This window comes from Tupaia chinensis, unplaced genomic scaffold (genome assembly GCF_000334495.1).
Source record: "Tupaia chinensis unplaced genomic scaffold, TupChi_1.0 Scaffold000238_1, whole genome shotgun sequence".
In the NCBI taxonomy this organism is placed as follows: Eukaryota; Metazoa; Chordata; class Mammalia; order Scandentia; family Tupaiidae; genus Tupaia; species Tupaia belangeri.
The window spans coordinates 6,295,656-6,309,555 of NW_006159716.1; the positions used below are offsets into that span (position 1 = coordinate 6,295,656).

A 13,900-nucleotide genomic window follows, 5' to 3' on the forward strand; every position below is an offset into this window, starting at 1 on the left:
TTCCAATTTAGATGCCCCTGATGACACTGTTGATAGTTTTTGTAGAGTAGGCTGATTGTGAGATTAGTGGATTAAAGAACAAATTGGAGGTTGGAAAGAGGAGGTTAGGAGCATAATTGATCTTATGAAAAGTTTGAATAAAACTGGAGAAGGGATTAGAGAGTAAGTGTGGAGCACAGAGTTGAACAGCTGGCTCTAAGCTCTGCATGCTGTCAACTTTGGGGACACTGGTGTAGGCTCAGTTCAGCAAGTTTCAAGACTTTCCACTTGTGGGTAGTATAGACTTAACTCATGAGAGTTGGGGTCAAGTGCTCTCTCTAGCCTCCAGGTGAGTCTTTCTATTCCTAAACGGAGTATAATTTGCTCTAATTTGTTGTCGATATAGTATATACATGCCAGAAAATCACTGATGCTCATCATCCTAAATTATATTTTTGTAAAAACAAAGTGATGGGAATGATTGGTGGAGGAAACCCTGGAAAATGAAATGATAATATGGGGCAAGCCGTTGGCGTGGTGTTTAAGGTGCCAGACTCCCACATGGCCCATTGCTGTTCAAGTCCTGGACCTGGTAACTTGCTTTCTCACTTTCCTTCTCTCTGTCTCTGTGGTCAAATTAAAAAAAAAAAAATAATAAATAAAATTAAATGAACTTTTTTTGAGACAGTTTTGCCATAGGGTGCATGCACTTGCTAAAGAGACAGGGAGAGAGACGGAAAGCGAGCACCCCTCCCCCCCCCCCCCCCCCCCCGGGCGTCGCCCGCCCGCCGCTGCCACAGTCCCTTTTCCATTCTCCTCTTGGGACTTTGGGAACACGTACACAGGCATGTGCATGCTGTGTGTGAGTTTCAAGCCACTATGCCTGGGACTCCATGTGGGAGTCCAGCGCTTTAAGGTCTACTCCACCTTCTGGCTCCCAAATAAATAAATCTTTAAAAAAGAAGAAAGAAAATGATAGTATGGAGCAACTGTTAATGTCAGGCACTGAACTCTGTCCTTCCTATGTTTTGTTTTATTCTCATAGCCACCCTGCAGGGGCACTTTCCCAATGAGAAAATTTATATCCGTCATTGATGGCCTTACCTCTCCTCATCTGTCCTACCTAGGTTCTGCCACTGAATGGCTGTGGCTTTGGACAAGTAGAAGTTTTCTTATCTGTAAAAAGCTCTGGTTATGGTCCTTAGTTTTTTTTCCAGCTCTAGGTTCTATGAATCTGTGAACATTTCCTAATAGTGTTCTTATTTGGGCATGAAAAAGAGGCTGTTTAGGGAATTCCCCCCCAAGTGAATTAATAACTTAATAGTAACACTGTCAGGTTGTCCACACTAAATAATTTATTTTCCCATCACAAAGTGAGTACCTATTATGTATGTGGCCTTAGAAGGCTACTGTAAAATAAATCAAGTAAATAGGCTTGGTGACAGGCTCTCCATCACTTGTTAGTGGCCCTAGGCACATGGGCAAATAGCTATCTGCAAGATTATGTGATGATGTTAAAGTGTGTTATAGGTTAAGTGCTAAGTATTTTTATTAATTTAGGAAGTACTTTGGCATGTGGCCTTTAAAAATTACATTATTATATTACCATAAATCTTGATTAAGGCAACAAAACATATTTACCATGGCCAACTTCACAGCTGGGGTGAAATATTTTATAGCGTGTATAATGAGCCACTAGATGATGGTGTTCGCATCTGAAAAATGAGAGTTGGGAAATGAATTAGAAGCTTTAAAGGTCTGCTTAATTGTGAAAATTAATTTCAAGGAATAGTGTCATGTGCCCAGTTAGTACTTAATAATTGAGGAGGAGAAAGAAAAAAGGGGAATTACGAGACTTTCAAACCATCTTGCTCCCAGTTTGGAAAAGGTTAAAATAAAACTATAATGCTAATGTGATTATCAAAGACCTGTTTTACCATATGATGTAAAAAGAAACAAAATTAGCAACCAGACATTTTAAGATGAAATAGTCTCCTACATTGGAGTCCATTCGTTCTAGCTGCTCTGGTCCTGGGAAGTTCAAGTTCGCATTGCACATAGAATCTTCCCTCGGAGAGCATTATGAAAATTTGTGGAGCATTTTTATCTTTGAATGTGTTTTTTGAGATACATATTATTATTTTCTTTTATTTCCCCCCCCCAATAGCTAGTGTATTTTATAAAGGTGTTTAGTAGGGTACACATCTCTGAATTTTATTTCAGGATATTAAGGGGTATAACAAAATATTTGTTATAAACAGTGGGCATTGGGTGTAACAGGGTAGATGGACATTACATTAATTTTCTGTTGATGTGTAGCAGAATACCGCAAACTAGCAGCTCAAACCAACATGAATTTATTATCGCCTTGTTTCTGTAGGTCAGAAATCCAGGCTGATTTCTCTGTTCAGGATCACGCTAGAGTAAAACCAAGGTGTCTGCAGGGTTGTGAGCTCATCTGTGACTCGGAATCCTCGGTTGAGCTCACAGGTTGTTGGCAGAATTCAGTTCCTGTATCATATCGCCAAGGTCTGTCTCCTTGCTGGCTGTCAGTCTGGGGGTCACTCTCAGCTCCCAGAATCTGGCCCCTTGTGGCCCTCCCCCAACATGGCAGCTGACTTCTTCAAAGTCAGAGGGGGACTGTTCCCCCCTCTGCTGTGATAGTTTCATGCGAATCAGTAGACGGACCATCCCATCTTGGTTCCATGTCCCTCCTGCATTCAAGGGAAGGAGATAGTACAGGTATGTATACCAGGGAGGGGGCGGAAAACTTGGGGCCATCTAACCATAGCCACTATTACCAAATCTTCATACGTACGTCAGTGGACAACTGTCCCCTAGGAAAGGACCACAGGAGCTACTTTAGTATTCACACCAGTGTTGAGTACCTACTGTGTGCGAGATGCTTTTCTGGGCACTAAGGTGAACAGGGCAGACCCTTGGTCCCTTAGAGGTTCTCTGTTACAGTCAGTGCGGGGAAGAAAATCAAATGCCGCAGAGGGTTTGAAGTTGGAGAGAGGGTGTTCTTTTAGGCAGGGTGGTCAGGAAGCAGAGATCTCTGAAGGGTGCATAGCCTCTACTTTCTAGTAGAGGGAAGGTAACTATAAGTACTCTTGAGTTTAGAGTAAGCGGTGACTGTCTGAGAACAGCAAGGTCCATGTGGCTGGAGCAGAACGTGCAAGGACAGGAGGTGGTTGGGGGACAGCTCACGGAGAGCCTTCTAGGTCTTGGGAAAGAATATGATTTTTATTCAAAATGAAATCGGCAGGCATCGAAGGGTTTTAAGCACTGGAGTGCCTGATCATGGAGAAATGACCTGTATAGGAGGTAAATGTTTGAATACAAAGAGATGAATTCCAGGAAGGAAAAGCAGCCTTATGAGTACAGATGACAGGGACCCTGGTGAGACTAGGGTCAAGGAAGGCTGCCTGAGGAACTGGTGAATAGGAGGTGAAGGAAGAGTGGTCTCCATAAAGGAACAACTAAGACCCGTGGCCGAAGAAAGCTTGTCAAGTGCATAGGGAATGCTTGGGAAAGTAAGTTAGGAAGGGGCTAGATTCCACAGTCTCAAAAGCCTAATTATTTTTCTTCTCATTTTTTTTTATGTCAGGAGCCTTGGGATGCCTTAAAAATTTTCAGTACGAATATGAGTCATGGAGGGATGGGTTGAGGGAAGTGGCTGGTAATAGTTTTGTAAGTTGACACCTTGGTCCTGGAAGACAGTTTGGAGGGAGGTCTGAGGGGAAGCTGGGAGATCAGTTAGGAGATGTACGGTGGTCCAAGTGAGAGGTGAAGGGTAGAGTGGACTAGAATGGTAGCAGAGAAGTGGCAAAGAAGTAACTCGACTTGAGAGCTATTTTAAGAGGCAGAATAAAAAGACTTGCTCATGGATTAGGTTGAGGTGTGAGGTCAAGGGTGTCCTCCGGCTTCTACGTCTGGATTTGTGAGCTAGGGAGCATTGCAAGAGGGCAGTCTTTTAGTGGGGAGTGGCATAGCGAATCTGAATTTTTTTTTTTTAAAGAATTATTTTATTCAACGCTATTTATTTATTTATGTTAAATTGACCAGAGGGACAGAGTGAGAGTAAGGAAGCAAGAAAGCAAGCTGCCAGGCCCAAGACTTGAACCACAGTCAGCCTAACCACCATGCCACCTGCTGGCCCTCTGAACTGAGTGATGAGGTTCCTTTCAGGAAACTAAGTGGAGACCTAAGACAGTAGTATACAGGCGTCTGGTGTTCAGAAAAGAGGTCTGTTAATGTCTGTGTGGCCTCTTCTGCTAATTTTGACAAATATGCCAGACACTGTCATGTGCTGGAGATGTAGAGACAAGTAGGATGTTCATTCAGTATTTAAGTGCCCACGAGACCTGTGTTGTAGTTATTGCAAGACAAGTCAGTGACAATCACGGTAAAATTGATGGGGGCAGTTATGGGGGAAATAGAAGATGTTTCGAGAGTGTATGAAGGAGACACCTGGCCTAGGTTTGCAACATTAGCCAGATCAAAAGAATAGAAGTCCAGTCATAAAAGTTCTGGAGGTATGAGAGGAGAAGACATCTCAGAAAAGCCAGTGGTCCGTATCTCTGGCGTTCACTGTTGCTGAACGAGTGGCAAGTCCTGTCACCAACAAAGTCTGTGCTTAAGTTGGATGTCTTTTTTTTTTTTTTTAAAGAATTATTTATTTAATTTTATTTATCATCATTGTTATTTTTGGAGGGGTATACAGGCACTCACTAGAGAGAGAGAAAGAGAAGGAGAAGGAAAGTGAGAAAGCAAACTTCCTAGGTCTGAGACTTGAACTCAGGTTGACCATGTGGGAGTCCAGCGCCTCAACAACCATGCCGGGTGTATGGGCTTGCATGTCCAGTGTCCCGAGAGGAGAATGAAGGAGAAAGAATTGTGGTGTGGCCATACCCCCTGGGGAGGTGATTTCTTAAATTCTCTCTCTGGTAATGGCAAAAACCTAAAAATAAATAAATAAGGAAACACTTTAAAAATACATTGAGTTTAAACATAAAATTTCCCATTACTTTCCTGTCTTTTCTGACTCCCACCCTCCTTCCCTGGAAGTTACTTCTGTTAAAAGTGTAGTGTGTGTGGTTAAGTCCATTTTTCTGTGTATTTGCTTAATTCAATAAGTATATGTCATTTAGGCTTCAGGCATGTGTGTGTATCACACACATGTGTGTATCACATATGTATACATGTATGTATCATACATCACACACACGATTGGAAAAGTCTTGATGTATTTTTGTATAGAAATATGTCATGACTTTTCTGATAACCCAATATATATGTACATAGCTGTACACACATGTATACCCATACACATATATACACATATATATTTACGTGCATGGGTTCTGCTGTACTTACAGTGCTCATGTCATTTACGGAGCTTTAGTACTTCAGGTCAGGGGGTACCTGGTGGCCTGGCAGTTAAGATGCCTGGATCCCATGTGGCTGAATGAATGGTTCGAGTTTGTACCTGGCAACTTGAAAAACTGAGCGCGCGCGTGCGTGCGTGTGTGTGTGTGTGTGTGTGTGTGTGTGTGTGCCCAAAATCCTGGAAGGAGAGGGATGAAGGACAAGGGGTTATAGTGTGGCTATTCTCCATAGGACATGCTTTCTCAACACTTTCCATCTCTCTCTCTCTCTTCAGCAAACACAAAACACAAATACTGTCTGGCAAATAAAAAACAAACAAGCCCTCAGGTCAGAATGTACAGATCTGTTCTGTTTTTATAAATGGCTGCATCGTCAGGGTGCATTATTTTTCACTTGCCTTGCTGATGGACATTTCGTCTTCCCGCTCGTTGTAATTACGAACAATGCTATAATTAATAACCTGCTATATTCCTAGAAACACCATTGCTGGTTTATAGGAATGTATATTTAAAATTTTGATATATTCTGCAAAACTGACCTCCAAAAAATGGATCCAGTTTATACTTCCCACAGTATATGAGAACGTTGTTTCCTACATACTGGGTATGATTTCGTAAGCGTTTTAGAAGTCAAAGGACCACAAAATGTGGCCTAACCCACCCCTTCTCTTTTTCAAAGTAGAAACTGAGTCTCAGGGACTTGAATTGACTTGCCCAGATCCTAGCCTGCAGAACTAGGAGTGCTTCCCATTCCTGGCAGTTCTCTTGCAGCTGTCTTAGACTCATTGTATATTGCAGGGTTCTACTGTAGTGTTTAATCCGATGTCTCTTTGCTGTTACCCATAACAAGCTTCCTTTTCGGGCTCACAATAGTGCTGCAGAGTCTCCTGCCCTTGCCATGTTGTCTGCATGGAACATCTTTCATTAAATATCCTTAAAAAGCCACCCTCTTTCATTATTTAAGCCCAACCTTATCCACAGACTGTATGCATTACTTTAGATTTACCCATGGGTACAGCAGACAGTGTTTTATGAAACTTACTCAGTCATCAGTAGCTGATTTAACCCTGTTTGTCAAGTAAAACATAAGCATCTTCATTTGTAAACTCTGAGAAGGAAATAGACTACAGGCATTTGTTTAGTATGGCATTTCTGCTACACTTGATCATTTACATTCATCAAATAATATGATGCTCTATCAGTGAAATGTAGTTTAACATTTAAAGCATTTATTAATTATAATTTATTTTTTCACTTAGAAATGACCTTCATGACATCCTCTGCTCTTAAAGTATAAATAGGTTCTCTTTTTCTTAGGCCAGTATATTTATTCCTAAGATGCATTGTAGCCTTTTGTTGTAAAGGAGTGGTCCTAGTATCTTCTTTTGATGCGCTATGAGAATTTGTGTCCGTGACACCCCAGGTTGGTGCTTTAGCTGCGCTGGTCGCATCTCAGGATTATGACTTTAGGTAAAAATCAACTGATGAATTTTAAGGAACAGAGATCAGCCTTGATTCATATTTCGGTCATGATAAAAGAGAGAGAATTCAATATGAGATGTACATTAAATTTGGTCCATGAATGTCATTCATAACTGAGGATAGCAGTCTAATCACAAGCTCATCAATTATTCAGTCGTGTCTTGGGGGTATTAGTGTACAGAATACAGAAGACCCATCCACCACTCCAGAGTTTTTGCTCTAAAACAGAGGGCAAAAATACATTTATTTTTTTAATGGATTTTATTCTCCCACAGTGTACACATAGCTATAATCATTTGCAAGTGAGTCTGAAAATGTGTGTGTGTGCATGTGTGTGTGTGCGTGTATACATGCCAGAAGAAAGTGCGAGGCAAGGCACATATTTGCTTGCTCATGAGTTTTGTGGAAGTCAGTTAGATTAGGTTTGAAATGTGAAAAGGGATCAGTTTTATGGGGAAAGTCCATTTTCTTAATCTTAAGAGACATGGACTTCTTGAACTTGAACTCTTTGCTGAAGGTTTTTTTTTTTTTTTTTCCCCTAAAAGAAAAGTTGTTGGTTTCACTCGTTCCTGTTCATTCTTTTATTCTTGCATCCACACCATACATTTGGATTTGGGAAGGATTCTTGGTCCATTCTGTCAGGATTTTATACACTCATAAATACACCTTGTGTTTTTCAAGCTGCCGGGTCTGGGATTTGAACTATGTGGCTGGCTATGTGGGATCAGGCTGTCTTAACCACCAGGCCACAAAGCTAACCCTCGTTTATCTTTCTTATTTTACAGTTTCACTGAAAATAGTCAAAATATCGGGGCTTAACAAACTGCAGTCCAAGTATGCACAGTAAAACACTTTTATAACATTCTACAAATGAAAAGCCAATTTCCTCTTCTCAGACCGTAATGCAAATGTTCACAGTAGCTTTGCTACAAAGAAATGAAATTGCCGCAATTGATGATGCCACTAGTTTAATGGGAGCTCATGCTGTAATAACCTTTATTAATTAGGAAAAGACCATATAATTTAAATCAGGGCAAGAATATTAGAGACCCATAAGTTGGCACCAAAGAAATTAAACAGAAATGGCTATCCTGTATTTTCAAATATTATTACAACTAATAACGTCTGCTCTCATCAGACCTTTACATTGTTTTTTTGGCTCTGGGTGTATATATTTGTCTGTTCCCAGTGCACAGTTCATGCACTTCTCAGGAGACTGGGGACCAATGAGGCTGGGCATCTGAAAATGGGTAGTTAGGTCATCTCTGCTTAGAGTTGTCATTTGTAAGTCATTCCCCAAAGTCTTACCATATTATGGAGGATTGCCATACAGGGAATCACATAGTGGAGAAAAGCAGAGGGAAGAGACTGAGGGAAGAAGGTTGGCAGCCTCACGTGGTGGGTCTTGGGGAAATGTTCAGAACCTGCATGAGTGAAAGCCTGACATGTTTTTGCACCTGATCCCTTTCTGAAGCATAAACTGAAGAAAGTATGTTGTAGGAAAGAAGCAAGCAAGCTTCAGGATTTGAAGGAACTTTAGAACATAGTAGAGCAAAGCTCACTTGGGTTGTTGGACATTTATTTTGTTCTAGGATACCTGATTTGAATGCTTTTGTTTTCCTTTTGCAGGTATTTGATTGGATTGAGTAGAAAATAAAAGTAATACTGCAAATTATAAATTGGGCCTTTTTTCCCTTTGAGTTTTACATATTTTGTAATTGAATGATAAAGGAATAGCTTCTTACAGCCTCTTAGAATTAGTTATCATTGCCAATCGGAGCCTGGAGCATTGCCTGGTCTAAATGAATACTTAAAAGATGGCACTAGGGTGGGGGCAGCAGGTGGCTAAAGCACTGGACTCCCACATGTTTGACCGCAGTTTGAGTCCCAGGCCTGGCAGCTTGAAACTCACATCAGTGAATGTGCATTCATGTCCAAAATCTCAAGAGGTGAATGGAAGAGAGAAGAATGGTGTGGCCATTCCTTTTGGGAAGGGGTGTGGTTGCTCACTTTCTGTCTCTCTGTCTCTGTTTCTCCAGCGAGCACACACACTTTATAGCAAAAATCTCTTTAAATAAATAAATAAAAATTTTTTTTTTTGGAGAGATTTTCACTGTAGGACGCGTGCGCTCGCCACACAGACAGAGAAAGACATAGAGACAGAAAGCGAGAAATCACCCCCCAGGGGGGATGGTCACGCTGCAATCCCTTCTCCTCCATTCTCCTCTCGGGATCTTGGGCACGCATGCACACGCGCCCGGAGTGAGTTTTAAGCCACCGGGTCCAGGACACGAACTGCGGTCGACTACGTGGGAGTCCAGCTACATAGCCATTACGCTAACTGCTGGTTCCCAATAAATAAATTTTTTAAAAAATGGCACTAGGGCACTGGAGGGCCCTGGTCAGAAGGTATTGGTAGATAGCAAACAATCTCAGTCCTTCGATTATACAACATACATCCTTGGCAGTTTACTAATAACCACTCAAGTGAAGGAGTAAGGACTGCACAATGGCACATTCATAAATCTACATTAGCATAATATTAGAGTTTAAAAAGGATTTGGATTTAGGGTTCTACTAATAAGTCTGGCTGCTACGCAACATGTAGCAACATTGCAAAACTTCTGTCCCACATGTGAACATGTATGTTACAATTATTTTACAGTATTTGAAAAGATACCTATTAGTATATATGAGTTGAACTTTTCAGCTTCTATTTTTTTTTCTTTCTTTGTTTTTTTTTTTTTTTTTTTAATTTGCTATGGGTGCATGCGCTTGCCAGAGACAGAGAAAGTGAGAAAGCACCCGCCTACCGCCAGGAGATGACCACTTCCCAATCCCTTCTCTAAGGGTTTTGAAACACACGCATAAGCTGCCCATCTGAGACCAAACTGTGCAGTCAGCCATGTGGAGTCCAGCTGCCTTAATCACCGTGCAACCTGCTGGCCCACTTTTTCTTTTTCTTATTATAAATTACTGTTTAGCTTTATTATTATCATTTAAATTTGTTACCCTTGTTCAGTTAACCCTGCAGTGTGTATTGATGCCTATTTGTATTGATACTGTACTTCTAACTTTTTGAAAAGTAGCTAGATGTCGTGTTGGAGTTCAAATATGAGTTATTCTCCTCGTTTTAGAAAAGCAGACGTATGTGTAATCCCCTAAAAGTTGACTTGAAAAATAGCACTGTATTTATTTATTTTGGGTTACATTTAATCACATATGTCTTTACAGTGTATAACATTTCTTTTTCCAGCATGATTACATTACCATGCATATCAGTCAAGACAAAGACATTACTATCCACATTGGCTCTTTATTCTTATCCACTCAGGGCCTATTTCACCTGGTCTGAGTGGGATGTGCTAAAGTTTGAGAACTGCTTGTCTCAGGAGCTTCTCATCAGTCTACAAGTCAGAGTCAAAATCCTTTTTGTTTTCTTCCATGTTGCTATAGCATAGCTCTTAAAAAGCTCAGAACCTGGATAGATCTTAGTTTTTAAGTCTTTTACTTATTGGCTATATCAAGTCAATCTTATCTGTGTATGTATCCTCTTTGTAAAGTAGGAGTTAAAGTATCTATCTGCTATGGTTTGACTATGTCCCTTCAAAATGTATATATTGAAATCTGCTATTGTGATGGTAGTGAGATGGTAGAAACTTAACTTGATTATGGCAGGGAGAGCTAGGCTTTGGATGGCAATTAGAATTGTATAAGGTCATGAAGATGAGGCCCTGTGATCGAACACTGGTGACTTTATAAAGAGAGAGACCTGAACTGACAGAGACTTTGCCCTCTTGCTGTGTTGAGTTGCCCTATACTGCCTTGGGACTCTGCAAAGCATCCACACCAGTTGTGTATTCTGTATAAGTTCTTTAAAAATTATCTAGTTATGGTATTTAGTCATAGCAACAGAAAAATGAACTGTCCAATCCAGTTCTTTGAATATTAAATGTGTGAAATGCACAGAACTGTGCTTGGCATGGGATCAGCAGGTGGCGTAATGCTGACATTGCTGGACTCCCATGCAGTCGACCATGTTCGAGTCCTGGACCTGGCAGCTTAAAACTCACGCTGGACATGTGTATGTGCATATGCAAAATCCCAGGAGGAGAATGGAGGAGGAGGGCTTGCGGTGTGGCCATTTCCCCTGGAGGTGATTTCTCGCTTTCTTCTCTCTGTCTCTCTGCCAAAAAAAAGAAAAAGACTGCCCTTGTCTTAAAATAAATCCTCATTAAAAAGTAGCCATTAATATTAGGTGAGAAATCCTTTGATTTCTTACTGTAAGGTGGTTATTTGCTATGAGATTATAATTTTGTCATAAGTTGTTTTTCAGTTAAAACATCCAAGAAATATTTATTTACTCAACAAATATTTTATACCTTCTGTGTGGAGGTTCATTGTTAATTATAGTGTATGTTTGAAATGATCTTGATTATTTCACATTTGAGGATTGCCTTTTTATAAAGAGTAGAGTTATCATATTGACTATTATTTGCTTGTGTTGTCAGTATTATCTACAGTCAGTAGTTTTCTTGGAGGAACCTTTCTTAAAGACATATATACATATCCATATATACATATCCATAGGTTTATTTAGTTATTTTCCTCATGTGTGTGAGAGAGCTAGACAGGCACCTTTAACAGGGTCTCATGCCATGATCCTTTCTTTCTTTTTTTTTTGACAGGGAAAAAAAGTCTTTTAATTATGAACTCAGTCTATTTGGTGTATTTCAAAAGGTGCAGTACTTTTCTTAATTTACCAGTGAAAGAAGTTAGAAATTAACTTCCAAAATAATCAGCAAATGGCAAACGAATTTCCTCGAAAGTCACAGTCACGTGTTCCGCGCATCCTAGGAAAGAGGAGGGGCAAGACAGGCTCCACCCACTCTCATGAGTTTCCTCAAACACTGGATCTACTCAAGGGCGGAGAGAAAGGCAACTTTCAAAAAGGAGTATGTTATTAAACGAGGCATTTTCTATACTCCTTCCTAAGAGCCCCAGGTGGGGAACATGTTTTCTAAACTAGAACTAGGAAGTGGAGTGTGGAATTGATCCGTCCTCCTCCCCTTAAGGGCTGTCCACTGGTTCATGAATTTAAAAAAAACAAGACTACCAAGACTAAACAACAAACCCCACAGACACTCCCCCAAAAAAATAAGAAAGAAGAAAAAAAAAATTGTCCCAGATTACTCTCCAGAGTGGAACCAGGGAGCAGCCTCAACAATTCAGATTGGTCTGTTACAGAGTCATCACAAGCATGCCTTGCTTTTAAACAAAACAAAAAATATTTTTGAAACAAGAAAACAAAAACTAGTACTGATCACTTTTCTGACAATATACAATTACTCAAAATTAACTAGTATCAGAAGGGGGTCATGCCTATGGGCTTTGTCTCCCATGAGTGCGTGTGGGGAGGTGCAGGGCATTTGTCATTCTTGCAAAAGCGAATTTTAATTTTTAATCTTTAGTTTGATTTAAACATTGCGTTTAGTATGATGCCAACACCAGCTGTGCAGAAGGGCTCTGGAGAGATGCTCATAGCAGCACACCTGTGACTCTTCCTGGGTTCTGGAGGCTCCGGGGCAGCCAGTGTTGCTTCATCAGATGCATTCTTTAGGCCTTTCTGTGTGAGTGCAGAACACTCCACATACTTGACAGCCTTCAGCTCACGGGCCAGCTTTTCCGCAGTCCCTGGAGTGATAGGCTTCTGTTTGTTCAGGGCAAGTTTCTCAATAGTAGAGGGGTCATCTCTGAGATCAGTTTGAGTCCCAACAAGCAAGAAAGGAGTCTGTGGACAGCGATGAGTTAGCTCAGGCACCCACTTTTCTGTCACGTTTTCAAATGAGGATGGAGAGACCACTGAAAAGCAAACAGAAATCCATCTGTTTGTGGATAACTCAGCGGTCGTAATCTGTCATAATCCTCTTGCCCTGCAGTATCAAAGAGCCCAAGAGTGTATGGCTCTCCACCAATCATAACTGTGACTGCAGAGTTGTCAAAAACAGTTGGTACATATTCAGATGGAAATTTGTTTGTTGTGTAGGATATCAGGAGACATGTTTTACCAACAGCACCATCGCCCACAACGACACACTTAATCGTCTGCATTGCTGAAATAGTTGTGTATCCACTTTAAGTATTTCCAACTTGATGCTGACCTCAGCTCCTCCACCCGGGTGTTAGCAGCACTGCACGGGGTCTCCTCGGCTGCCAGACAAGGGCATGCACCTCCCATGGTCCTTTATTAAGCCCTACAAACAGCCAGGATCACAGGTGCGTCCTTGGGCACACCCGGTGTGCTCGGGACATGAACTGGGGCCCTTCCCATGTGGCTCCAGCCTCAGACAGCAACACCCCTATTGCCTGCACCATCATGGCTAGGCCTTTGCAGGGACCTTTTTAACCTACTTGCCTTGTGTGAGCAGTAGTTTAGTTAAAACTAGATAATATGTGAAAAGCTCTCCTAAAACAGGCACATTTGTAAACTAAATATTTCTCAGAAACAAATAAGTACATTACTTTCAAGCCTTGCCTCTTTGTGAAATTTCTATTCTTTTCTCAAGATACCTATTTACCTTATAAGGCAAGTGACTTTTTAAAAATAATTTATTTATCATTCTTAGTATTTTTAATTTGCTACAGGGCATGCATGCTTACCAGAGAGAGGGAAAGCAAGCCACCAGGTCTGGGACTTGAACCGTGATTGGCCATCTGGGAGTCTAGCCCCTTAACCATCATGCCACATGTAGGCCCCAGGTGATTGTTTTCTTTTTTTAAAAAAGAATTATTGGGACCAGCAGTTAGCGTAATGGCTATGCCGCTGAACTCCCAAGTAGTCGACTGCGGTTCGAGTCACGGACCTGGTGGCTTAAACTCACACCGGGAGCATGTGTGTGTATGCCCAAGATCCCGAGAGGGAAATGGAGGACAAGAGATTGCGATGTGGCCATCCCCCCTGGGAGGTGATTTCTCGCTTTCTATCTCTCTGTCTCTCTGTCTTTCTGGGGAGTCCACGTGCCATATAGCGAAAACCTCTCTCTCTCTCT

General features: G+C 41.2%; 1 pseudogene; it reads right to left on the reverse strand.

Moving 5' to 3' along the window:
- Positions 1-12,231: 12,231 nt before the first annotated feature.
- Positions 12,232-13,065, reverse strand: LOC102483062 (cell division control protein 42 homolog pseudogene; annotated as a pseudogene).
- Between the last annotated feature and the right edge of the window lie 835 nt (positions 13,066-13,900).